Source organism: Phocoena sinus, chromosome 4, assembly GCF_008692025.1.
Source record: "Phocoena sinus isolate mPhoSin1 chromosome 4, mPhoSin1.pri, whole genome shotgun sequence".
Classification (NCBI taxonomy): Eukaryota; Metazoa; Chordata; class Mammalia; order Artiodactyla; family Phocoenidae; genus Phocoena; species Phocoena sinus.
The window spans coordinates 2,369,477-2,396,480 of NC_045766.1; the positions used below are offsets into that span (position 1 = coordinate 2,369,477).

Consider the following 27,004-nt stretch of genomic DNA (forward strand, 5'->3'; position numbering starts at 1 on the left):
ACTTGTTTCTCTCCATTACTTCTGAAGATCTAATGCATCTGAGCCTAGAGACTTATACACAATTAGGTACTCACTTTCCATCTGCTCATTTTTTCAGTCTACTACTAAAATTAACCATTTCAGGTCTCTTCTTTACAGTTTGAGGGTCATTCTTCCTGATAAACATGACAAAAGCCACAGGGAGAAGGACCGTTTTCCTTCCCCTTTGTCATATGCTAACATTGCACCATCTGGCTCAAGCCAGGGGTCTAGCCCTTCCTATTCTTCTTGCCCTGAACATAACCAAAGTGCGTTTTTACTTACTCAGCATTTTCTTTGCAAGCTTCAGCTCATCCTTTACTCCAGCTTGATTGATTTCATTCTGACCTGTGACCATGCTGCTGACAGCCAAATTGCGCTAGGGAAGGTGAAAGAAAGCTTGTCAAGACTTAGTGAAGCTGAACCTTAAACAAACACCAATCTTGCTGGTTACACTGGTAATTAATCCTGCTGAGAGCATATTCCCAAAAGAGGATTGGAGGCTAAGAGATGGGTTTGATCACATGAGGTAGAGACACCCATCAACTCTATGCCTGATGCTGCTACCGTATGGCAAAGAACATTCTTTACAATATCTGAAGGATGTCTCTGAAATAACATCTGTGCCTAAGAATAGCAATACTGTCCATCGCGTTGATTTTCAGTAGCCGATGCCAGACACAAAGTAGTACTCAATAGAAATTTGTTTATTGACAAAATGAGAACAATAAATATTGGAGGAGAGGAAAAAGGATTATTTCCTTCAAGTCTCATGAGGGACTAAAGTTGAGTATATGGATTTAATTGTTTATACTGTCTTTGGACTGATTTGACATTTTTCACTTTAAGATTCTGGCCACTTTGATCCACAGGGAAACGTGAGTGGTGAAAATATAGAATCTGCTTCTTGGAAAATGCATTGCTTAGACAGATTAAAGACACATAAGCTAGAGAAAGTATGCAAATCTTCCTTGTTTGAATGGAAGGGAAAGGAAGCAATGGAAGGAATTAGTGGACATTTTCAAATTTTAGTCTCTTTCTGATATTTTTGATAAAAGCCGCTGGGAGTGAGTCAAGAAGGAAGACTAACAAGTTCAAAACATCTGCCAAAAAACAACTGCTATTTTCTGTTGAATATTAGTAATTAAAACTGTTTTAATACTCTCAGTTATTCTCGGTTAAGTTTGCAGAAAAATGTGTATGTGTGTGTGTGTATAGGTGAAAAGAGAGAAAGAAAGAAAGAATCATTTTTCTTTTCCTAGGGTTCAATAGTTTAATATATAATGCAATCCAGGGCTTTGCAGAAATGAGCTTGTTTAACAACTCCTGGTACTGCATGTAGTAATCTCTAAGTTTCCTCAAGTCCTTTTGGAAATAGGCATGGCGGAAATGATAGATTACTAATCAGTTCCCTGTGTATTTGTATTGATTCTATAGCTCACTGTTCACACTTGCTTAAACATTCATTCAAACTGAGACCCTTTTTTGGTTAAAAAAAAAAGCACGCAGTGATATGAACTGTGTTAACTGGTGACTAGTTGGAAGGGAGAGGTTTTCCTCAGCCACAGATCCAACTTCAGTTCAGGGTTTGCTATTTTTAATCACAGAACTTTGAAACTTAATTCAGTTAAAGAGGGAGGAAGTTGTCAGGGGAGGGTAGCTAAAAGTTCATGCTAAATTTACTTAGAACCAGATTGCGTTCATTAATATTTATACGTCTCTGGTTGGGAAGGGCGATTACGCTCCTTTAAAAACACTGGGTATTCATTATCCGCGTATCGCGTGGCCTTCTGATCAGGGAAGGTGGGTTTTCATTGTGCGATCAGTGGAGATACAGATGGAAACCATCTGGTGCCTCATCCCTTGTCTGTCAAAGCCTCGTCTTGTCTCTCACATGTCAACGATGAATGGAAGGATTTCAATCTCGAGCTGAACAATGCAGCTCGAATCCCTCAGCTAGCCAAGGGGTTCTTGGCAAGCGTTGATGGGCTTAATATTTTAAAGAAACCAGCAATCATTTTAATTCATTAGTTGAGGCCTGTTGTTCTAGGCAGTGTTTTTGATTTGTATTTTGGGCATTGGCTTTGTTTTTGACTCACAAGCGTATTCCATATGGGCATATTTTCTTTTACACAGTGTAACTCGTGGGGACAAAAGTGGGAGTTTTATCAGATAAAATGACCAAAATGCTGAGAGTTCTTTTAATCATCTTCTGTATTGATTATGATTCATATTAAGAGTTACCAAAATTTTTCTTGTTAGCTAAGAGCATAAATCAGAGAACACAGAATTTAATTAACCTAACTATAGGCAATACGTCTAAAAATCCATGCATTTCCTATCTCAGTTCCTTTGAGATAAGGAAACTTGGTGCAGAGCTGTCTTAGAGCACCTTGGGTCCACACTCTAGTGACTGGCTGGCTGCCTGTGAAGGTGACTTCCGGGATGGAAGCGAAGTAACCAACCCACGTGGTTAGCTTTGACAGTCGTACTCTAGCTAATAAAGAACAGGTTGGTTTTGCTGCATTCCACATTGAGAAGAAAGAGGTGAATCACCAAAAAGCAAGTTGATGTCAGAGCCTTATTCAGAAACTCATTTCCAGGGTGCCTCCTGGGGTTGGTAGAGATTCAGCTCAGCTCTTTACACCTGCCAAGACTGTGGTGGCCATTACAGCAGTTATAAGCCCACCACTGACATGAGTGTGGAGAGTGGACATATGTATACATATAACTGATTCACTTGGCGGTACAGCAGAAACTAACACAACATTGTAAAGCAACTATACTCCGATTTAAAAAAAAATTCATAAGCTTGAAAAAAAAGAGTGTGCATTGCACTATATGTAAATTTTACCTTAAAAAGTAAATAAACAGTTCATAATATGCAAGAAGAAAAACAAGAGAGAACAAAGGACAGGCAAATTCTTTTATTTACTGTAATGGTTGTTGTGTTGATACATAGTGCATATTACCTGCCAGGTACTGTTCTACCATGCTATATAGACTTCCATTCATTTAATCCTTGCAACCACTCCAATAGGTAAATTCTATTATGATCCTCCATTTACAGATGAGGAAACTGAAGCCCGAAGAGATTAAGAACTTGCCCGAACTCCATAGCTTTTAAATGGCAGCATAGGGATTCAAATCCAGATAGCCAGTCTCCGAAATCTGTGTGCATATCCTGCAAACTGTCTCTCACAGTCACTATTGGAGGTGGAGGTCATTCTTGTTATTTCTGTTTCAAAGATGAGGAAACTAAAGCACGTCCTTAGTCTAGGACGTATAAATTGTAGCTGTGGAGCCAGGACTCAGACTTTCTGAATCCCATTCTCTTTATACGATGGAAAATTCAGAACAGTCACTCTGAGGCACCACAGTAAACTCAGTCATTAGAGAAGTACCGTATTTGTTCAGGGTAATACGGTCCTAGGAAAAGGAAATATACTGATTCTTTGCAGATTTACAATAATGTAATTCAACCAAATGATTCTAGCTTATTTTCGACGAACATGGAATTGAAATTAACTCATTCTGATGCTACTCAATTGAGTGTTTACTGTATTTTTCTTGCCTCCAAATGTTGGTGAACGTAATCCTTAGTACGTAAAAAGCTTTTTCAGGCCTTCCCTGGCGGCGCAGTGGTTGAGAGTCCGCCTGCCGATGCAGGGGACGTGGGGGTTCGTGCCCCGGTCCGGGAAGATCCCACGTGCTGCGGAGCGGCTGGGCCCGTGAGCCATGGCCGCTGAACCTGCGCGTCTGGAGCCTGTGCTCCGCAACGGGAGAGGCCACAACATTGAGAGGCCTGCGTACCGCCAAAAAAAAAAAAAAAGCTTTTTCAATTCCATAGGAAGAAAACTGAATAGTCACATTTTTAAAAGAATGGACAAAGAATGAAAATAAATACAAGTGGACTATAAATGTTTTAAAATGACAAAAAGATTTAACCTCATTAAAGAATAGTAGGAACTCATCCTGTTACTAAAGTGGCACAGATTAAATAAAGTGGTGATATATTGCATCACCCTATGGTGCGAGGGAATTGGCTAAGGATGCCTTTTTTTTAAGGACAATTTTTCAATGTGTATCAATAGCCTTAAAGGGTATATACATTTTGATCTATGAATACTGCTTCTAGGGACTGATGCCAAGAATGGCATCATGAATGTGAACAAAGACTTTTGATGGGACTTCCCTGGTGGCGCAGTGGTTGAGAATCTGCCTGCCAATGCAGGGGACACAGGTTTGAGCCCTGTTCTGGGAAGATCACACATGCCACGGAGCAACTAAGCCTGTGTGCCACAACTACTGAGCCTGCGCTCTAGAGCCCACGAGCCACAACTGCTTAGCCCGGATGCCACAACTACTGAAGCCCGTGCGCCTGGAGCCCGTGCTCCGCAACAAGAGAAGCCGCCACACTGAGAAGCCCGTGCACCAAGAATCCGCTTGCCAATGCAGGGGACACGGGTTTGATCCCTGGTCGGGGAAGATCCCACATGCCACGGGGCAACTAAGCTCGTGCACCACAACTACTGAGCCCACACGCCACAACTTCTGAAGCCCGTGCACTCTGGGGACCGCATGCTGCAACTACTGAAGCCCACGCACCTAGAGCCCGTGCTCTGCAACAAGAGAAGCCCCCGCTCGCCACAGCTAGAGAAAGCCCACGCAGCAACAAAGACACAGCACAGCCAAAAAAATCCGACTTTTTTTTTTTTTTTTTTGCGGTACGCGGGCCTCTCACTGCTGTGGCCTCTTCCGTTGCGGAGCACAGGCTCCGGACGCGCAGGCTCAGCGGCCATGGCTCATGGGACCAGCCACTCCGTGGCAAGTGGGATCTTCCCGGACCGGGGCACGAACCTGCGTCCCCTGCATCGGCAGGCGGACTCTCAACCACTGCGCCACCAGGGAAGCCCAAAACCCGACTTCTTTAATAATCGAAGAAAACATTATTTATAAAAGCAAAAATATGAAACAACTGCTAAAGTTTTGATAAAATATATTTAGCACATTCCTGTGATGGACTAAAGGCAACTTTAAAAATATGGTGTCTAAAATATTTAGTAATACAGTAGGATGTAAAAGATGTAAGTGAAAAAGCAGGTTAAGAAGGTTATAAAACAATGTGTACAATACAATCATTTTTTTATGAAAAGCAGATTGATATCAAAGTGTTAATAATGTTATTTCAAAGTAGCAGTGGAGTTATTTTTATTTTCCTTTCTGTTACAACAAAAAGTGAATTAAAAATCAGAAATAAAATAATACCTTTTAACTTAAAAAATTTTTTTCTACTAGATTTTTATAATCCTGTCAAAAATGTGATGTTAATGAATGTAAGAAGGGCTCTAGATTTATGGACATTTAATTAGGTATTGAGGCACAATGAAGGGACATAGAGTCAATTAGCCCTTTTTAAAAAATATATATTTATTTATTTATTTATTTATTTTGGCTATGCCAGGTCTTAGTTGTGGCACGCAGGATCTTCGTTGCGGTGTTTGGGCTTCTTAGTTGTGGCATGCGGACTCTTAGTTGTGGCATGTGGGATCTAGTTCCCTGACCAAGGATCGAACCCGGGCCCCCTGCATTGGGAGCGTGGAGTCCTACCCACTGGACCACCAGGGAAGTCCCCAATTAGCCCTTTTAATTTGTATCACGTAGCACAGTGGTTCTCATGAGGTCCACTTTCTGATTCAGGAGGTGTGGATGAGGTCCAGAAATGTTCATGTCTAAGAAGTACCCCAGGGCCCAAACTGTTTCAACCATGTTCTCAATCATAGCTGGATGTCAGAATCCCTTAAAGAGCATAAAAAAACCCCCCAAAACAATTAGGTCAAACCTCTGGGTCTTGGACTGGAAGAACTCCAAGTGCTTCTAGCTGTTGGCCAGGGCTGAGAACCACTGCTGCCACCACGCTTCCAAGCCACCATTTTAATCCTGTATTAATTTCAGAAATTGAAAAGCTGAAGCCCTCTGTCTGCAATTAACTGAACTATAAATACTTTGAAGATCCTTAGTCACTAAGCAGGTAGTTTTAATAGGGTGATTCTCCATCAACATTCTTAAGATATCCCTGGAAAGCACTTTTACAAAATTTCTCTATTTAAATATCTTGTCTTCTGCTGGATTGGAGTAGAGCATTTTCCTCTGAGAACTTTTGTTGTGAAGTAAATAAAGGTTTTCTTGGAGTAGGCCATATATACCTGGGTGTTCATTCTTTTCTTTTTTTCTTCTTTTTAAAAAATTTTTTATCTTATATTGGAGTATAGTTGATTTACAATGTGTTAGTTTCAGGTGTACAGCAGAGTGATTCAGTTATACATATACATGTATCCATTCTTTTTCAAATTCTTTTCCCATATAGAATATTGAGTAGAGTTCCCTGTGCTGTATAGTAGATCCTTGTTGATTACCTATTTTATATATAGTAGTGTGTATCTGTTAATCTCAAACTCCTAATTTATCCCTCCCCCCCCACCTTTCCCCTTGGGTAACCGTACATTTGGTTTTGGGGGGTTTTTTAGTTTTTTTTTTTTAAATATAAGTGTGTGTTTATTTATTTATTTATTTATATAATTATTTGCCGTACCACGCAGCATGCAATGCAGGATCCTAGTTCCCTGACCAGGGATGGAAACCATGCCCCCTGCAGTGGAAATACAGAGTCTTAACCACTGGACTGCCAGGGAAGTCCCTTACGTTTGTTTTTTTTTTTTATGTCTGTGATTCTTTTCTTTTACAGTGAAATCAGATTCAATAAACAGATTGTCCTAAAAAGTACTGATGAACATAAAATTCCCCAGAATCATGCTTGATACACTACACTGGGTACAGTCCACAGTTATAGAGCACTAGGACATACCTCCTTGGAAACGGTAGGGCTAACCCAGTATTACATGTCTGCTTTACATACAAAGCAAGCGTCTGACACATGGATGAACACTGATACTTGGAAGTCAGCAATGGGTACTGAAGTGCATTGAATCGGTTCCAACCTCTGAATACATTGTGCTCCAAATGTGAACTATAGGTTAATTCTTGAGAACACAGAATTTACTTGCCTGTGGAAATAATGGTTAAGTCCCCTTTTTCAAAACTCAAAGCCGGGGCGACAGGAACCAGGCAAACTGGTAGCAGAGTAGGTTTTTCTCGTCATCTGCCCTTTCTTTACCTCCTAAGTGTCCTCTCTTCTGCTGCAGATGACCCCTCCCAGCTGTGTCAGTCATTTATTGCTTTATAACAAACCACCCCACAACTCAGTGGCATCAAATAAAAACTGTTTGCTATTTCTCACAATTCTGTGGGTCAGGACTTCAGGTACAGTTGGCCGGGCAGTTCTCTTGCTCCATTTGGTATTGGCTGGGGATCACTCATTCAGCCTATTCAGCTGTGGCCGGGCTGGGCTAGAAGCTCCAAGGAGCTTTTACTCAACTGTTGGTGACCTGGTGTTTCTCCTGGGGCCTTGCCACACAGCTAGTTTGGATGTTCTTACAGTGTGGAGGTCTCAGGGGGCTCAGAACTCTCACATGGAAGCTGGCTTCCAAGAAGGGAGAAGCAGAAGCTTCCAGTCCTCTTAAGTCTTAGACTAAGAAGTCCTAGGACCCAGCATATCACTTCTTCCACGTTCTATTGGTCAAAGCAAGTTACAAGGCTTCCCCAAATGTAAAAGGGAGGAGAAGTGCATCCTACCTTCAGTGGGGGAGTGGCGTGTGCTTATAGGGAAGGAAAACATTGGTGGCCATCTTTGGAGACGGTCTTCTGTACCATCCCTTCCCTGTTGGATTCTGGAGGAGGTTGGGATATGAGGTCCTAACTCTTCAAAGTAAGACCCACCAGTGTGGTCATGTCCCCAAAGCTCAGGGGCATCCAGAGATGTGAAAATTCCTCAGCAGCAGCTAAAAGAATGGTGAATTCATGCCTATCCCTCTTTTAACTCCTGTTTTGTCATTAAAAAGTCAGGAATCTGGGCTTCCCTGGTGGCGCAGTGGTTGAGAGTCTGGCTGCCGATGCAGGGGACGCGGGTTTGTGCCCCGGTCCGGGAAGATCCCACATGCCGCGGAGCGGCTGGGCCCGTGAGCCATGGCCGCTGAGCCTGCGCGTCCGGAGCCTGTGCTCCGCAACGGGAGAGGTCACAACAGTGAGAGGCCCACGTACCGCAAAAAAAAAAAAGAAAGTCAGGAATCTAAGTTTGCATCTGGGGAGGAAATGGAGGAAAGTGGCCATATCAACGTTAGTTTCAGCCGTATCCGAAACCCCAAGTAACAGTGAAGTAAACAAGTTTATTTGTTTCTCTTGTGAAGTTCAGAGGCAGGCCCAGCAGTGCTGGCATAGTTTCCTTAAACCCACTGCTCCACCCTCAAAACAAAATTGGAAAAATGGCAACTCTTCCATAACTACTGCACAGATCAAATCCATATCCCTAATTCAGATGATCCTAATTCCTCACTCGTGGGTCTTTGACTCTGGGCAGTTATCCATCCATGCCATCAAATTTCCTGAATGTCCGCTTTTTATGGAAATGATGCTAGCATAGCATACAGGCGTCGTGAACAATTACAGGTAGACAGAATTTCAAGCCTTATAAAATTTTCCAAGCCCCCCAAAGCTACGGAGTTTCTCTTGATTTCTCAGGGTGCGAGTCACAAAATATCTGCATCAGATTTGACTAGTAAGCGTGTTTAACGTACAGATTACTGGGCCCCATCCAAGACTTTCTAAATCAAATTCTTTGAAGGATAAGACCCAGGAATCTGCATTTTCACAAGTGTCCTCAGTGATTTTGTGTGTGTGTGTGTGTGTGTGTGTGTGTGTATTGAATTTGGAGAATCATTGCCATAAAACATTGGGTAATGTTTTAAAACTTGCAGTATTTTCATTTAGCACATCATCGTCTCAACTAAGAAGCCACTTTGCAAAAGGTGCTACAAAGAGGGTTATAAATACGTGGTTTAAGTAAATTCTTCAGTGTTCAGTGCGGCGGGGGGGGATCTAAATACATAAAACTTAAGGGCAAATAAAGCCTTTTTAAAAAAGTTTCATAGTCGTACAATTAACACTAGATATGGTCACAGAAAAATCCTTTTTTTCATCTGCATATCTTTAGGGTGTGTGTGTGTGTGTGTACACATAAATGTGCAAACCATGAAAAGGGAACAGGGTTGCAGGAGACTACAACAAAGATTGAAGGGTAGCATCTACCCTAAGAACAGCCAACTTCTGGGAGATAATTAGACAAGTTGGCATGGGTTCGAACAGGGAAGAAAAGGGAAAGAATAGGACAAACGTTTAATGACCTTGAGAACACGAACTCCCCCTCAGACAGTCACACGACAGCTGGACAGTATTGGCTTTGGACCAGGCAACCCAAGTGTGAGTCTGCCTCAGTCACTTACCCAGTCCTGTGGTTATGCATAAGTTACTTAATCCCTCTAGATCCCCATTTCTTCATTTGTGAACCTGGATGATGAAAGAACCAACGTAATCAGTGACACAAGTGCTGGGGAGAGTTAGCAAGGAAAACAGCAGGAGATGTTGGCATAAGATGGGCACTCAGTGGCACCCATGGGAGAGGGGCCAAAGCTAAAAAGACTCTCTCTTGTGAAATGTAGCTAATCAATATTGCTATTTTTAATTCATATTAAATATTGCATATTTAATTCAAGAGTGACCAAAACCAAGGCCACCCATGCTTTTAGGGTTTCTGGCTGTAGAAGGATGGTGAGCCAAGTTAGAATATTTGTAGGTAGAAGAAAACTTCAAGAGGAGCTAATAACTGAAGCCCATCATTTTGACCTTTTAGTTTCTACGAAATAAATGACAGCTCGTTGGTGATATTGCTCTAGTTTTCTATACTAGCAAGTTATTTTTTGCTGGTTGCAGTCAGAACATGTGTGGATGACACTGATTCACTCAAGAAATTATTCTAACTCAATGGGACATGACCTCAATTTCACCCAATTACATTTTCTATCTAGAGGAGCCCTAGGAGATAATTTAGGCCTATTTTATAAATATTTATTGTTAAACCAGGAAGAAACGACTCGCCCAAGGCAGGTGGTGTCTTCGTGATTCGACCAATGTTCTTTCTCCTCTGCCATAATACTTTGGCCAGGGATTCTGGGCCAGCCCTTTCTTTCTTTTTTTCTTAATTGAAGTATAGTTGATTTATAGCATTGTGCCAATCTCTGCTGTAGAGCGAAGTGACTCAGCTATACACATATAAACAGTCTTTCCTTGAAATATTCATTTCAATTATGATTTATCATAGGATATTGAATATAGTTCCCTGTGCTATATATCTTGCTGTTTATCCATCCTCTATATAATAGTTTATATCTGCTAATCCCAACCTCCCAGTCCTTTCCTTCCCCACCCCCTCCCCCTTGGCAGCCACAAGTCTGTTCTCTATGTCTGTGAGTCTGTTTCTGTTTTGTAGATAAGCTCATTTGTGCCATATTTTAGATTCCACATATAAGTGATATCATATGGTATTTGTCTTTCTCTTTCTGACTTATTAGTATGATAACCTCTAGTTGCATCCATGTTGCTGCAAATGGCATTATTTCGTTCTTTTTTATGGCTGAGTAGTTTTCCATTGTATATATGTACCACATCTTCTTTATCCATTCATCTGTCAATGGGCATTTAGGTTGTTTCCATGTCCTGGCTATTGTGAATAGTGCTGCTGTGAACATAGGGGTGCATGTATCTTTTCAAATTAGAGTTTTGTCCGGATATATGCCCAGGAGTGGGATTGTGGACCAGCCCTTTCTTAATCACCAGTAATAAGTGCCTACAACTGTGCTATGTTTAGGGGCCACTGCTTTGAACAGCACAGACATGGTTAAGCTCTTAGATTGCTCACCAGCTAGGAAGACCCACTGAACAATTCACTGAATTTTAGCCAAAAGGATTATGGGAGAGTTTAACAAAAGGATGTCAAGGAAGACTTCCCTGTTGAGCTGAGCCTTAAATGTAAAGGGAATTGGTCAATAAAAAGCAGGAAGGGAAGGAAGATTGAATGGTATGAAGCAAGGGACATGTAATGGGAGTAACCAAAGAACCTGGAGGTCCTGAAAAGCCAGTGGGGCAGGAGAAGAGAGAGAGGGGAAAAGTAGAGCAAGGTGAGATCAGAGGGGTAGGCAGGAGCCGTGCTGAGAACAGGGACTCTATCTAAAGGGTTAGAGAGAGTCATTGAAGGGTGTTAAACAGGTAAGAGACCGCACATGCAATCAGCGTGTCTGAGCACTGACTGCAGAGTGGAGAGGGATGTAGTTAGAAGGAGGCTCACAGGGGTGCCAGCGGGTAAGAACAGGCAGGAATCAGGTATGCTTTGTGCCATGTGATTTACTTAGCAGAGCTTTGTTTCATTAGGGGATTATTAACATTTTTTTAAATAAATTTTTTTACTGGGTAAAAACAATACATACTTATTGTAGAAAATCTGGAAAATAAAGGAAACATAGAACAAAATCACCCCAAATTCCACAATTAAAGTCAAATAGCTTTTTATGCTTTGGGAATATTTCTTTTCTAATCTTTCTTTCCTAAATTCATTTTTAATATATGTGATATATATTTTATATATATATAATATCATACCAAGATAAAAAGTTTATATACCATTTTTACAAAAATATTGTTAGCATTTTTGAGTGCTCATTGTATGCAAGATTCTGAACAGAGTGCTTTTCCAATGCTACCACAATTTCATCCTCGAAATAACCTTATGAGGTGGGATCTATTATTGTCCCCTTTTATAGATGAGGAAACTGAGGCTTAGAAAGATTAAGCCACTTTTTAAACAGCTTTACTGAGGTATAATTGACATACCATGAGCTGCATGTATTTAAAGTCTACAATTTGATAACATTTGACATAGGTATATACCTGGAAATCTTCACCATAGTCAAGATGATGAACTTAAATGTCACCCCAAAGTTTTCTCTTATCCCTTAATTATCCCTTCTCCCCACTGCCCTCATCCCTAGGCAGCCATAGATCTGCTTTCTGTCACTATAGATTAGTTTGACTTTTCTAGAATTGTGGACTCATAAGTATGTATCATGTTTATTGTGTGGCTTCTTTCACTCAGCATAATTATTTAAGATTAATCCTTGTTGTTGTATGTACCAATAGTTCATTGATTTTTATGGCCTAGTGGTATTCCATTGTATGGATACCACAGTTTCTTTATCCATTCACTTGCTGATGAATATTTGACTGTTTCCAGTTTTTGACCTTTACAAATAAAACATCTATGAGCATTAGTATACAAATCTTTGTATGGGTATATGTCTTCATTTTTCTTGGGTAAATACCTAAGAATGGAATGGCTAGGTCATAGGGTAGGTGTTACTTGTTTTACATAAAGAACACTCAAAACCCAATAATAAGAAAACAAGTAACCCAAAATAAAAGTAGACAAAAGTTGTAAATGTACACTTCACCAAAGAAGCTGTACAGATGGCAAATAAATGCATGAAAAGATGCTGAACATTATTAGTCAGTAAAGAAATGCAAGTTAAAATCATAGTGAGATACCACTATACTCTGATCAGAATGGCTAAAGTGAAGAAGACTGACCATTCCCAGTCTTGGTGTCTCCCATACTCTGCTGGTGGAAATGTAAAATGGTACAAACCCTCTAGAAAATTGTTTGGTAGTTTCTTAAAAGGTTAAGTGTAAACTTACTGTATAAGTTTCCTATGGCTGCTGTAACAAATTACTATAAACTTGATGGATTAAAATAGCAGAAATTGGGCTTCCCTGGTGGTGCAGTGGTTGAGAGTCCGCCTGCCGTTGCAGGGTACACGGGTTCGTACCCCGGTCCGGCAAGATCCCACATGCCGCGGAGAGGCTGGGCCCGTGAGCCATGGCCGCTGAGCCTGCGCGTCCGGAGCCTGTGCTCCGCAGCGGGAGAGGCCACAACAGTAAGAGGCCTGCGTACCGCAAAAAAAAAAAAAAAAAAAAAAAAAAAAATCAGAAATTTATTCTAAGTTCTGGAGGTCAGAAATCCAAAACCAAGGTGTCAACAGGGCTGTGCTCCCTTCAGAGGCTCTAGGGAGATTCTGTTGTTTGCCTCTACTGGTTCCTGGTGGTTGCCAGCATTCCTTGGCTTGAGGCTGCATCATACCGGTTTCTGGTTCCATCTTCACATCACCTTGCCCTCTTCTCGGTGTCTGTATCCAAACTCCCTCTGTCTCCTCTTATAGGGAAACGTGATGATATTTAGGGTCCACCTACATAATCCAGCATATTCTCTCCCTCTCAGGATCCTTAATTTAAGCACATCTTTTGCCATATATGATAATACCTACAGGTTCTGGAGATTAGGACATGCACATATCTTTTGGAGGACTAACATTCAGCCCACTACACCTACCATAAGCAAACTTTTAACCTCATGTTATAACACAAGCGGGTTCTCATTTTATTAAAATTCTTTGTAAATATCTTTTCAAATTTTCACAAAATATTTTCCACATCAGTGGATGGATACATCACAGTGAACCGTCACTTCAACTATTGAACATTAAGGAGATTCAAAAGAAATTCTTTATTTAAAATAATACTGCAGCAAACATCTTTATGTGTAAAGCTGTTTATCTCTATATTTTGAGATTTTTCCCCCTCTTAATCTTCATAAATGAGTTCTGTGGGCCAAAAACTATGAATATGAACTTATTTGTGTATCTTCTAGAAGGGTAGTACCAAGTTATAGTCTATCTAGAATATAAGAAAACCTCTTTAACAGCTCCTTCCTATTTAAAGTAAAAAACAATTTTTTTGCAAACTGTTAAGTAGAAAATGGTATCTTATTTTAATTTATATTTCTAATGGAATGAGATGTTTTCCTGTATTTTTTTACTTTCTAAAATTTTCTATCTTCTGCTCAATTGTCAATTTGATAATGCTTTTTTAAAAATGATCTTATATGAACTCTATATAGTTAAAAATAGTGACACTTTAAAATTTGTGTTACGAATGTCTTTCTGAATCTGTGGTTTGCTTTTGAATTTTGACAAGTTTTTATTTTGAGGGGTTTTAACAAAAGGGTAAAATTATCTTACGTAGGGACATTTTCCTTTGTATTTCTCCTACTGTGGCATTTTGAGAACATTTGAGAATTTGAGAAAATTGTCCCACATTCAGAGAGCAGATAACTATTCATCTAATTTTCTCCTAGTTTTTAAAATCCATCTGTACTTTTATTTTGATATATGAAGAGAAGTTGAGATAATAGCTAAGTTTTTCTCAACTCCTAAATAATTATCTCAAAATCACTTTTATTGAATAATCCATCTCTTTATTGTTGATTTGTCTTCTTTATCATTTTTTAAGGTTCTCATATCAACTAGAGTCTGTTTTGGAGGACATTTATTCTATTCCATTCATCAATTTTTGGCCAATACAGGAGATTTATATTAAAATTTTAAAATATATTTTAATATCTAGGCAAATCAGGTATGAAGTTATATTTGTCTCTAATCAGAGAAGACTTCTGCTTAAACACAATGCTGTCATTGCATTTTATAAAAGCTCACAGGCTAGCACATAAATTATCTTGCCAATAACTTATGTCAGCCTTTACTTCTATAAATTAGCACATATATTTTTGACTCATGATGGAATACTCTCTGAATATGATATTTACATCCTTCCCTTTCCTGCTCCTATCTTATCCCCAAACTCATGGCCAGATGAGTTAGTGTATTTAGAAGTGTCCTTGGAACTTTTAAGCTATTTGACAAATACACTTGCAGCATGCTGATTTTCTCCCGCTCAGCCACAGAAATGACCAGCAGCTGCTCAACTAATCATATCCCCACATTCTGATTTGGTTATTTAAATCAGGGTTTCTCAACCTTGGCACTGTGGACATTTGGGGGTAAAAAAAAATTCTCTGTTGTGTCCTATACACAGTAGAATATTTACCAGCATCCCCCATCAGTTGCCAGTAACATCATGCCCTCCCTGCTCCATTTGTGACAATCAAAAATATCTCCAGGGCTTCCCTGGTGGCGCAGTGGTTGAGAGTCCGCCTGCCGATGCAGGGGACACGGGTTCGTATCCCGATCCGGGAAGATCCCACATGCCGCGGAGCGGCTGGGCCCGTGAGCCATGGCAGCTAAGCCTGCGTGTCCGGAGCCTGTGCTCCGCAACGGGAGAGGCCACAACAGTGAGAGGCCCGCATAACGCAAAAAAAAAAAAAAAAAAAAAAAAAAAAAAAAAAAAAAATATCTCCAGATATTGCCAAATGCCTCTTCTGGGACAAAATTACCTGTATTGAGAATTATTCATTTAGGTCAAAGTAGTCAGGTGGCATGCAGCATAATAAATGTATTTAACTTTTATTCACTTATTATCATTTTTTGGTGATCTTAGGAATACAGTCAGGTTGAACCTAGAGCAATCTAATTCACTGCACAACGGTTCACTGTCACTGGGCTTAAAAAAATCAACCCGAGGGCATTCTGCTTGTCCATGTGACTTAAACATGACCCTAGTAAGAAGAATGACATTATGATTGCTCAAAATAAAACATCTCGGAGATCTCTTTGGGCTCCTCCCTCCCCGCCGAGCCTGTGTTGATGGTAAATGTGAAACGTTGTCAGTTTGATAACCGTATTGGTATATGTAAATGAATGATGCCCTGAGTTTTAATCATACATTTTGATATTTAGAAGACAGCCTGAACTCTCTGTCCATAATTCTTTGACTCATCTTGCCTTTGATTTTAGCCTATAACCATGGCTGTCTGAGCTGGTTAGTTCAGAGGGGTTTTACAAGATGGTAATGAGGCCAATGTTGCAGTTTCAATTAGCCTCACAGAAGAAAAACCCAGCTTCACAGAAGCAGACTGAACTGCTCACCCGGCCACCACTCTCAGCCAACAGCCGAAAGGAAGATGAGGACAGAGGTTGCTGCCGACTCAGCACTCCCAGGACCGTTTAGCCTGGACAAGCCAAGGTCACTCATTGGTGGTGATGGGCCATCCGTGTTGTATCCCTCCACCAGTTCACTGCAGAAACAGACGAGGAAGAGCACCCTGTAAATCAGAGCTGCCTTGACAGCCAATGTAGACCATCGGGGCAAAGACTTCTTTATTCTAAATTTTTGGGAATTAACAAATAGGACAACCACAGTTTTGAAAGGTGAACACCTCTTTTTTTGTTTTCAAATTTATAACTTTGGCCATCTGTCTGAAGTATGTTTTATCCGCTCATGAAATTATCTTCTAGAGGGATGGGTGATCATACACAGAAATTTGCCTGCTGCTATGCAACTCTAACAGTTAACACTGGCCATTTTTCATTGGAATGGGAAGACTTTAATAAGTATTGAAATGGAGATTGAATTTCACTTGCATTTAATATGGCTTTGTATTGGCAAAGGGATTGTAACAAGGATCCCTAGCACCAGTTTTCCTAATACTAGTTTTTTTATGTAAAACGTATCCTCCATGGAGACACGGCCCTCTGCATCTGCCCTGCATTCTAATGATTGGACTCAATTCTGCTTTTGAAATATTTACATTGTTCCTAGGAAACTGCCCATATAGTAACGGATGCAAGTAAAGCTTGGACAATTTGGTTTATACTCTCAGTTCCTCTGGTCTTTGAATTCTGATCATACTCTCCAATCCAGGCCACATTTTTCCTGTAGGGAGCATCTGGAGCTTAAAATCATTTATATAATGGTCCTTTCTCACTGCTGCCTGAATTTTTCTTCTGGATTGTCAAGAGATCCAGAATGTGGGTCTCGAATGTCGAATATCGAATCTCGAATGTGGGTCGATATTCTGGTGATGAACAGATATTTAATTTCAAGCTCTTCCATTCAAAATGCGTTCATCAAAATGCAATCAACTTTGATAGACGATGGGAAAATAGCTTTTAGATATTGATATCACCCTCACCTTATCAAAGATCTGCTAAACATACCGACTCTCAAATGAATAATAGTGGACAAACCAAACAGATTGAGCCTTGACTGCAAGAATATCTACAGATGTTTCCGTGGATTGCTTTTTAAACACTGAATTTAGGAGCATATGCTTTTTTTTTTTTTAATTGAAGTGTAGTTGATTTACAATGTTATGTTAGTTTCAGGTGTACAGCAAAGTGATTCAGTTATATATACATATATATTATATATATATTCTTTTTCAGATTCTTTTCTATTCTAGGTTATTATAAGATTGAATATAGTTCCCTGTGCTACCCAGTAGGTCCTTGTTGTTTATCTCTTTTATATGTAGTAGTGTGTTTCTGTTAATCCCAAACTCCTAATTTATCCCCCTTCCCCTTTGGTAACTGTAAGTTTATTTTCAAAGTCTGTGAGTCATAGGAGCATATGCTTTTTTGGAATTGATTTCTGTAATGCAGTGGCATGGATACCCCATTCTCTGTTACCATTAGAGTTGTATTCAGAATCTCTTGTTTCAAAACACATGATGTTCTCCTCTTTCTAAGAATTTTAATATTTATCTAACATTCCTGGGTGTCAGGCACTGTGCAAAGTGCTTTAATAAATTATTTCATTCAATTTTTTTACCACGGCCTTGTGGCATACACTAGATATTATTATTATCCTCATTGTAGAGCTGAGGAACTGAGGGGTAAATGTTAGCGCATGGTCCAGGATCAGACAGATAGCTAACACCAACACATAGCAAAGCCAGAACTTGAATTGGATGAGTATGAATCCAGGGCCCATACACTTAACTACTACATTACACTGCCTCCTAGAAGTCATTATCACAAAAGGTGTATTATTTTTTTATTTCCAAGAATAATAATATGATTTTCTTTCTGTTATGACACTTGATTTAAAACAAATAAATAAACATGATACTCAAATACCTTTCATGTCACCCAAACCTGAATTCCTACAGAAGTCTTGTCTGTGCTAATTTAACTTGCAGTGGGGCCTTCATTCCTCTGTTTTTCTTAAATGAGCCTTAAATTTGTAGCTAGAGACGTGTTCATGTTTTGAGTAATTGTACTTCACTCCCTATGACATTGTGGGTACTTAGAACATGTTCAATGATGTTTTAAAGAATGCAATTTACACCACTTCCTTTGGAAGACTATAAATTAAAAACTGGTAGAAGGTGTCAAACCATAATTACATTGAGGGTTTTAGTAACCTCATAAGCCACAAGAACGAAATACCAAAAAAGAATTTTTTTTTCAACTGCCAGCATCAAAGTTTCATTTGCTGATTCTATTTTTGCAGCATTGATGGAAGTAATCCAGTTAGGTTGACATTTTTATAGAGGATGTTTTAATGTTCAAATAAGCCGTGTGATTTCACCATCTTTATTTTCTTTATGGAAAAGGGTTTTTTTCTTCCGTAATGATTTGAACTATGAAATGAAAATGTGTCTTGTGGGTTGGTTATGGCTCCAGAAGATACATTTTAGTTGATAGAAAAGTCTTTGCCATAACCACAGTTGATGTTTACAGATACACACCCCTTCTAATTTTTAATGCTGTTGCTGTATTTCTTAGTGAATCTAATCACAGAAAATGTGTCAAATGGAAATGGAAACTTGGTCTCAAACATATGCTTGGGTTTCTGTTAGCAGGAAACAAATGTCCAAATGTGATTGCAGACAAGATCACATACGTGCTCACACATGCACTCACGTTTGGATCCAACTGGGAACCTGGTGACACGCGGACACTTAGAGCCAGATACTAAGCATATGTGGAAATTCGGTGTGATCACAACAGCAGAATGCTACAATATTTTTTCATTCAATCTGATGCTGGAAGAGAAGCCAAATGACAGCAAATCATAAAACAAATGTCATTCTCTTCTCGGAGCATGATGTTTGAATAATGGAGAAAGAAATAGATCAATTTGTTTCAGTGTGACTTTCTTGTCATTGGCAAATTGATAGATACACTTCTGCTCTTCAAGAGAAAGTAGGCTGACAAACCTTTCATGGTTGAGATATGTGAGATAAAATTGCTTATATCTGATGTTTCTCTCCTATAGGACAAAATATATCTATCACACGCCAAAAAATACATAGTATCTGCAAATTCATATAGTTCAATATGACAGAATAATATTTATTATGTTCCTTTTTCCCTCAAGATTTCTTTCTGTGTTTTCTAAAAAGATGGCAATTTTAATCATGTAAAAAGGGCATAACTTTAAAGATGTGGCATCTTATTTGGCATAACTTAAAGGTTTAAGTAACTTTAAACCTTACTGATACACATATCTTGTGTGGGAGTCAAACTTTTTTCTAGTTTTATTGAGATATAATTAACATACAGCACTGTAAAAGTTTAAGGTGTACACAGTATAATGATTTGACTTGCATACATCATGAAATGATTACCACATTAAGATTAATGAACATATGTCAGCTCATATAGATACAAACTAAAGGAAAAAGAAAAACACTTTTTTTTCTTGTGACGAAAACTCTTAGGATTTACTCTCTTAACAGTGCTCATATATAATATACAGCAGTGCTAATTATATTTACCATGTTGTACATTACGTCCCTGGTGCTTATGTATCTTATAACTGGCAGTGCGTGCCTTGTGACCACCTTCTTCACCATACAAAGATGTTACATTATCAGTGACCCTCCCCAACCCTGTACATTTCGTGCCTGTGACTCATCTGTTTTGCAAGTGGAAGTTTGTACCTCTTAATCCCCCTCACCTATTTCATTCATCGCCCCAGCCCCCTACCCTCTGGCCACCACCTGCTTGTTCTCAGTATCTATGATTCTGTTTCAGTTTTGTTATGTTTGTTCATTTGTTCTGTTTTTGTTCATTTGCTTTACAGATTCCACATATAAGTGAAATCAGGGTATTTGTCTTCCTCTGTCTGACATATTCCACTTAGCATAATACCCTCTAGGTTCACCCATGTTGTCTCAAATGGCAGGACTGCTTTTTTATGACTAATATTCCATTGTCTACAGGTCCCACATCTTTTTAATCTATTCATCTATCAATGGGCACTTAGATTGCTTCCATATCTTGGCTGTTGTGAATAACGCTGCAGTGAACATAGGGGTGCATATGTCTTTTCAAATTAGTGTTTTTGTTTTCTTTGAACAAATACCCAGAAGTGGAATTTCTGGATCATATATATGGTTGTTCTATTTTTAGTTTTTTGAGGAACCTTCATATCATTTTCCATAGTGGCTGCACCAATTTAAATGCCCACCAACAGTGCAGGAGGGTCCCCTTTTTCTACATCCTTGCCAACATTTGTTATTTGTGTTCTTTTTGATGATAGTTATTCTGACAGGTGTGAGGTGATGTCTCATTGTGGTTTTGATTTGTGTTTCCCTGATGATTATTGATGTTGAGCATCTTTTCATATGCCTATTGTCTATCTGTATGTCTTCTTTGGAAAAAATGTCTGTTCAGGTCCACTGCCTGTTTTTAATCAGGTTGTTTGTTTTTTTTTGATGTTGAGTTGTATGAGTTCTTTGTATATTTTTGGATATTAACCCCGTATCAGACCTATTGTTTGTAAATATTTTCTCCCGTTCAGTAAGTGGCCTTTTTGTTTTGTTGATAGTTTCCTTGGCCATGAAAAAGCTTTATAGTTTAATGTAGTCCCATTTGTTTATTTTTGCTTTTGTTTTCTTTTCCTGAGGAGACAGATCCAAAAGAATACTGCTAAGACCGATGTCAAAGAGCGTACTGCCTATGTTTTCTTCTAGGAATTTTATGGTTTCAGGTCTTACATTTAAGTCTTTAATCCACTTTGAGTCTATTCTTGTATATGGTGTGAGAAAGTAGTCCAGCTTGATTCTTTTGCATGTAGCTGTCCAGTTTTCCCAACACCATTTATTGAAGAAGCTGTCTTTTCCCCATTGTGTACTTTTGCCTCCTTTGTCATAGATTAATTGACCATATAAGTGTGGGTTTATTTCTCAGCTGTCTATTCTGTTTCATTGATCTATGTGTTTATTTTTGTGCCAGTACCATGCTATGTTGATTACTGTAGCTTTGTAGTATGATTTTAAATCCAGCTTTGTTCTTCTTTCTCATGGATTATTTTGGCTCTATGTGTTCTTTTGTGTTTCCGTACAAATTTTAGAACTATTTGTTCTAGTTCTGTGAAAAATGCTATTGGTATTTTGATAGGGATTGCATTGAATCTGTAGATTGTCTTGTATAGTATGGTCATTTTAACAGTATTAATTCTTCCGATCTGTGAGCATGGAATATCTTTCCATCTGTTTGTTTTGTCTTTAATTGCTTTCTTTAATATCTTATAGTTTTCCAAGTGTAAGTCTTTTACCTCCTTGGTCAGATTTATTCCCAGGTAGTTTATTATTTTTGATGCAATCATAAATGGGATTGCTTTCTTAATTTCTCTTTCTGGTAGTTCATTGTTAGTGTATAGAAGCACAACAGATTTCTGTATTAATTTTGTATCCTGCAACTTTACTGAATTCATTTATTAGTTCTAATAGTTTTTTGGTGGTCTTTAGGATTTTCTGTATATGGTATCACTTCATCTGCAAACAGTGACAGTATTGCTTCTTCCTTTCCAATTTGGATTTCTTTATTTTTTTCTTGTCTGATTGCTGTGGCTAGGACTTCCAATGTCATGTTGAATAAAAGTGGCAAGAATGGTCATCCTTGTCTTCTTCCTGAATTTAGAGGAAAGGCTTTCAGCTCTTCACTGTCGAATATGATGTTGGCTATAGGTTTGTCGTATATGGTCTTTATTACGTTGAGGTATGTTCCCTCTCTACTCACTTTATTTTTTAATTAAAAAAAAATTTTTTAACAAGTGCTTTCATTTATTTTTATTTTGGCCATGCAGCACGGCTTGCGGGATCTCAGTTCCCCCCAACCAACAATTGAACCCAGACCATGACAGTGAAAGTGCCAAATCCTAACGACTACACCATCAGGGAACTCCCTCTACCCACTTTATTAAGAGTTTTTGTCATAAATGGATGTTGAGTTTTGTCAAAAGCTTTTTCTGCCTCTACTGATAATTTTTTCAATATATTTTTATCCATGAATTCCCATATGAGAGCCAAGGTTAGAATAGTTTTTCATCACTAGCAAGTTTCACCAAAAATGAGAATTAGAATTCTTTCAGAATCCTTTGAGACCTTTGGCTAATGGGCAAAACGTAATCCCAGGGAAGAGTAAACAGGAGCCACATGATAACTCCTTGAAAAAATTCTCTTATACCATGTTAGAAAGTTACAGGTAGATGAAATGTCCTGTAGGTTCATGGAATGGAAATGCCTTAGAATTATTCAGCCCAACAGTTCTCTGCTATCCAGTGAGAGGGTCCAGATCCACATGGGTAGGTTGCTATAAGCAGTGAGGTATGTTGTATGCAGTTTTTGTCTAATGCTCAAAGTACTAAGGTTAGCAAATTATTTTATTCTTTTATAAATTAGAATATATTTGAAATTATCCTTCTCAAAATGCTGCACTAACTCAAGAGCATTTCAAATTGGAAAGAAGTACTGTTTCAGATGGTGGGTCTAGTGTTACATACATAGCCCTTGGAGATACTCCTGGAAATGAACCTTGGGTGAAAACATAGGGGTGATGTTTCCTAGCAGAAAAAATGTGTGCAATCAACAGATCTAGGCACCTCCTGCAGACTTTTCTATGATCAGTAGAGATTGCTGAATTCATAAGCAAAAAGTTGCTGGTGTGCATGGAATCAGCAAAGGGCCATAATCTTGAAAGACATTTCTCCAGGGCTTGGTGAGACCTGAGGAAAAGACTTACACCACCACTATCCATTTTTCGTAACTGGATGCTTAGAGAGCTCTCGGATTCTGTCTCCTTCCTAGGGAGAGAGCCCAACACCCACTGCCAAAGTTTGTTTTCTCTGAACTCAGTTTATCCAAAGTGGCCGTGCTCCAGGAGTTGACCTTTTCTTTCTTTGGATGTGTTAATATCATGGATTAAGCTCTGTAGTTGGTCTCAATCCAATGGGTATTCCCATAAACCTAGGGAAGTGTTAATTAGTTCAATGTTTGCAGGAGTAACTTATTCCTTTATCTACAATTTGTTACTTGCAGGGGTGGGGACACTTCAGCATTGTTCCCATCTACCAAGAAATTAAAATCTTAATCTGACTATAATTGTTATTGTTGTTTTTTGCTGTACGATTATGATATCCCTCTATATTATTTAGTGGGGCAAATTTATGCCATATCTCATTCTCATGATCTTCATTTTATGTACCCCCTTTTGACACTTATGATTTCTATAAATTTATAATCTTAACAGCTGTAAACTATTCTATTCTATAGAAGATGTGACCATTCCAATTTTTTTTCTTTTATAGTGCAGGAAAATCCTATTAAAGATGACACCAAAACCCTATAAATCACCCTCATAAGTTGAAGAATCCCAAGTGAAATACCAGCAAATTCGATCTAGCAAACCTTAAAAATAATAACAAACCATAACCAAGAGAGTTTGCTCTTAAGAATACAAGAAATTTTACTATTAGATAAATCTGTTACTATAATTCATCTTATCAATACGTTAAATGAGGAAAAAATTTTATCTCTGTAGATGCCCCCCAAAGTATTTGATTTAATATATGTTACTGATGAAAACTCTTAATGAAACAGATATAGAAGGTTAATTATATAAAATTATAAAGATTATTTGAAACAAAGGTTAAATGTTTGTATTTAATATTTAATTAATATTTCATTTAATCTTTGTACTTAGTTTTAAAATTCTGTACATATTTTCATTAAAATGAGGAGCAAGAAAATTTATTATTTCTTCAAAAGTCTAGCAAATATAATAATACGGAATAAAATTAGGTAAAGTGATCAGAAAGGGGATGTTAAACAAACCCCTATTTGTCTGTATTAAAAATTTAAGAGAATCAACTGAAATTTAAAAAGCTATTAGAACTATCAAAAGTTCAGTATGGTAACTATTTAGAAAATAAATACAGAAAAATACAGTGTACTTACTTGCCATAATCAATTTAAAAACTAAGGAAGAAACCATATATCACAGTAGCAACTCTAAAACAGAAAGTAGCTAGAAATAAATATAGAAAGAAATTTATTAGACTATCTTGAAAAAATTATAAAATAATTCAGAGATGAGATTCAACAGAGAAATGTTCTATACTCCTTGACAAAAAGAATCAGTATTTTAGAAATTAAATTCTCCCCAAAGTAATCCAACGATTTAATTCAACTGAAGTCAGAATCACTGAGGGATTTGTTCAGTAATATGACAAAATGATTTTTAAATTTATGTTGAATAAAATAAAAAGCAAAAATAGCCAATAAGCCATTTAAATATCAGTGTTCCCAAAGGTTAAGGACAGTTGTATTAAAAGAGAAGAACTGATCAAGTTTCTACATAAAATATAAAAATGTATACAATGAAAAAAATCACAAACAAAATTAGAAGATTATAAGTGTGATGGGAAAACATCTGCAAGACAAGATTTCTTTAATATGCAAAGCAGTCTTACAAATATGAAGGAAAGAGACAAGCATTCCTATAGAATCTGCAAGATCAAGGGCCGGCAAGCCTATACTGTGAGGACAGATACTAAATATTTTTGGCTTTTCAGGCACCGTAGTCTCTTTTGCAACTACTCAGCATTGCCCTTGTAGCGCAAAAGGAGCCATAGACAGTGCATAAAAAAGTAGGCATGGGGCTTCCCTGGTGGCGCAGTGGTTGAGAGTCCGCCTGCCAATGCAGGGGACACGGGTTCGTGCCCCGGTCCGGGAAGATCCCACATGCCGCGGAGCGGCTGGGCCCGTGAGCCATGGCCGCTGAGCCTGCGCGTCCGGAGCCTGTGCCCTGCAACGGAAGAGGCCACAGCAGTGAGAGGCCCGCGTACCGCAAAAAAAAAAAAAAAAAAAAAAAGTAGGCATGACTGTGTTCTAATAAATCTTTATTTACAATAATAGGAAGTGGGATAAAGTTGGCCCATGGACAGTAGTGTGTCAACTACTTCAGTAGACCTTCTGTAACTTGTTTACTGCTGTATTCTAGATACATCTAGAAGTGAGTATGGTATACGCAAGATACTCAACAAACACATGGTGAATGAATAGAAGGAGGACAACCCGCCAAGAAGAAATTAAAATCAACAGTAAAATATATTAAATTGTCCAAACGCACATAATGAAAGAAAGGCAAATTAAAATTATGGCATAATATTTTCTTACGCTCAGGTTCACAAGGTTGGTCTGTTTCTTTAGTGATCATTATTAAGTTTGGTAAGAATATAGCCTCTGCATATCATGTGCTGCTGGTAGGCTTTTTCACTCCTTATCTTTAGTTACATACACAGGGAAAAGTGTAGAAGATAATAGAAGGGTATCTGAATGTTCACACTCCCTAGATCACCAGTTCTCAAATTATTTGATCTCATTTTTTAAAATTATTGAGAACCACAGAGAACTTTTGTTTATTAATGTTTATAATGTTTACCACATTTAGAAATTAAAAGAAATATTTAAAATATTTAATTCATTTAAAATAGCAATAATAAACTATGTGTAAACATAAATAACATTTTTATGACAATAACTGCAGTTTTCAAAGCCAAAAAAATTAAAAGAAAGAAAGAAAACAGTATTGAGAAGAATGACATTGTTTTACACTTTTGTAAATCTCTTTAATAACTGGCTTATAAGAAGTCAACTAGATCTTCATATCTGCTTTTGAATTCATTCTGTTGTGGTATTTTGTTGTTGTTGTTGAAGTGTATGAAGAAAATCAATCCTCAAACAATTATGTAGTTGGAAAAGGGAAGTGTATTTTAATAGCCTTTTCTGATAACTGAAAATTCTACTTTGATATTACACCAGAATTCAACAAATGTATTGATAGTTTCTGAAAGCGTAGTTGCAGTGTGGAATCTGAAACCATGTCACTGAAGTTTTCAGACTCTGTGACATTAAATCCATTCATTAATCGTGCACTTTGAGTGGATCTTTCACTCATGCATGATTTTGTAGCATCATGCATTGACCATTTGTAAAATATTGGTTCACCGAGTAGTGTAGATCTTCCTGATGTGGACAAGTTTCTTTTTCTTTTTAATTTTTTTCCTTGGGGTATAGTTGCTTTCTTTTTATTTGTAAAAGATTTAAATTTATTTAATTTTGGCTGTGTTGGGTTTTCGTTGCTGCGCGCAGGCTTTCTGTAGTTGCAGCGAACAGGGGCTACTCTTCGTTGCGGTGCGCGGGCTTCTCATTGTGGTGGCTTCTCGTTGCGGAGCACGGGCTCTAGGCATGCGGGCTTCAGTAATTGTGGCACACAGGCTCAGTAGTTGTGGCTCATGAGCTCTAGCACACAGGCTCAGTAGTTGTGGCGCACGGGCTTAGTTGTTCCGCAGCATGTGGGATCTTCCCGGACCAGGGCTCAAACTCGTGTCCCCTGCATTGGCACGCGGATTCTTATCCACTGGGCCACCGGGGAAGTCCCTGGACACATTTCATTATACAATATTTAAGATTCTGTTATTACACCTCCACTGCTCTCAGAAAAGTCTTTAACGATTAGGCATCTGCCAAGCCCACAGTGGTAGATATGAGTTTTCACAAATTCTAATTTTCATTTGCCAGCTCTAATTTGGTCATGGGCAACAACCACTGCCAGTTGTTTTCTTTGAAGTGACAGACTCTTCACCCAAGTCTGAATAAACACGATTGGTCTCTCACTCATCCTTTCAAGAAAAATGATGTTCTGTGGAGAAAGCAGGTAGTTCAGTTCACCATTCAGACCATCACACGAGTGCTTTTCCCAGAGACAACAGTCATACGTGGAACAGAAGTGCTATAGGCATATTTTGTCACTCGGTATTATTTTAAAAGCATTCAAGTGTTGGGATTTAATTAAAGTAAACGTTAATGCTTCAACAAGGACATGTTTGAGTGAACCTATTTTGTCTCATTTTGTCTGGTGTTTCTGCAAGCGCATGTTGTGAGGAATGCAGTCCCCTACTC

At 38.5% G+C, this 27,004-nt stretch overlaps 1 protein-coding gene across 5 annotated transcripts in view; it reads left to right on the forward strand.

Moving 5' to 3' along the window:
• The window catches only part of THRB (thyroid hormone receptor beta), a 396,926-nt gene that overhangs the window by 75,885 nt on the left and 294,037 nt on the right, over window positions 1-27,004 (forward strand). The window lies entirely within an intron of this gene.